Genomic DNA, 1,711 nt, shown 5'->3' on the forward strand with positions numbered 1-1,711 from the left:
TCAACTGAATTGTGATATTTAATTTTATTTTATAAAGAAAAATGAATTTGTGCAATTTTTTAAGTTTACTAGATGTAAGACAGTTTTTAATTTTCTTTATATATTGCATGCTTTAGTTTTAATTACTTTTAAGTTAAGTTGTAGAGGTGAAAATAGGCCTCCTGGGGAACCGAGCACCTTAAAAAAAATCGGTAACGCGCCTAAAAGCATACCTCACAGGTGGTGTGGAAAATGCAAGAACAAATATAAATGGAATAATTTTCGAAATTATGAAATGGTTATTGGTATTTTCCATCTCAAAGATGATGACTAATTTGAACGTTATTTAAGCTGCCTTACACGGTAGATTTTTGTCGTTTAACCAAAATCTACCCGTGTAAATTGCAATTCAACCGTAAAATGTAAGCGTTTTGGCTAGTCGATATCTCAGTCAATTTTAAACAGACAGAAATCGACCCGTGTAAAGCCAACTTCAGGAATTTTGCATTTTCGTTTTTTGCTTGGGCGACTTTTGAAGATGTGACAAATTATATTGTCGCCTTAAATACAAAACAACAATTTCTTTAAGCCATCAGGCGCAGCAATTTGTTAATCTTATCTTCACGGCTACCGAAATCACCAACCTCAACGTAGTGATTAGCCTTCTTGCGCCAGCCTAGGATTGATGTGTTGAGCTTGAATAGCAACAGGAAGTTGGAGGCTTTCTTGAAGTCGGTTCCAACAGTAAATATTTCGTGCGCCAAATAATCTACGCACTGAATTTCGTGCGCTTTGCGAAATTTGCGTTCGATCACAAAGCTGTCAGAGATTGAGACACGTTGATGGTTGTGCTTGACAATTCCACGTTTGTACATCAATTCACTTCACTTTACGCACTTTTGGTGCAACTTTGTTGATACCGCGGATACGGATCACAAAAGCCAATTTGGATTTTTCAGGCCCGTAGAATTGGCCGCATTTCTTTGCCACACAGCGCAACTTCATCCCACGGCGTCCATCACCGAGTTTTCTTGTTTGATATTTCTCAGCATGCACGAAGTTTTCACGTTTACAGAGTGCAATCACAGCAGAGCGCTTTAGTTTACGTTTGATCAGGGTAGCAGTTTGCTGACCTGCTTCTTGCTGAACTTCTGCTTCGACTCGGGGACAGGAGGCAGCTTCCTGGAAGATTGTCTGCCCTTTCCTTGCGGTTTCTTACCGGCCGTGAGGGCAGTCATCTTAACTTGTTACTTAGCACGTTGAAAAGGCGAAAAAAAGTTCGCCAAATGTTTGGAGCACATCGTAAATGAGCCACTCGATTTATAACATTTCTATTAAACAATTTAATTAAATACTTTTTAATACATAGATATGCTGCAAGCAGGCACTTACTTTCCCAAATTCCAGCCTGCTCATAGGCATAATTTTCCAAATATGCCCGCTACTTCATTACTAATAACTCCATTTTCCAAAAGCGCCTTCTTTGTTGGCTAAACATATCCTAAAAAGACATACATTTACATTAAACAATAGAAATCGCAAAAATTAGTAAATAAAATACTCCCTCTGTTTTGTTTTGTTGTCAAATTTCTAAGAAATGTGAATTCACCACGATGCGATACAGAAAGAACAAGGACCAGGGATGTAATTTTAAGTACATCTATTTTTCAGTGGCAATGCGCTGAGCGTTCGGGGCAGCAATATTAATTTGTATCAAATATAACATTAAATG

The 1,711-nt window shown here is 37.9% G+C and overlaps 1 long non-coding RNA gene across 1 annotated transcript; it reads right to left on the bottom strand.

The window, feature by feature from the left end:
- Positions 1-1,229: 1,229 nt before the first annotated feature.
- Positions 1,230-1,488, bottom strand: LOC108356361 (uncharacterized). Its single transcript, XR_001846601.1, has 2 exons — positions 1,372-1,488; positions 1,230-1,310 (listed from the first exon to the last, which is right to left on the bottom strand). It is a non-coding gene; the product is annotated as an uncharacterized LOC108356361 (long non-coding RNA).
- Positions 1,489-1,711: the final 223 nt, after the last annotated feature.

Source organism: Rhagoletis zephyria, unplaced genomic scaffold (assembly GCF_001687245.7).
Source record: "Rhagoletis zephyria isolate East Lansing unplaced genomic scaffold, Rhagoletis_zephyria_1.1 Rzeph_scaffold_57909, whole genome shotgun sequence".
Classification (NCBI taxonomy): Eukaryota; Metazoa; Arthropoda; class Insecta; order Diptera; family Tephritidae; genus Rhagoletis; species Rhagoletis zephyria.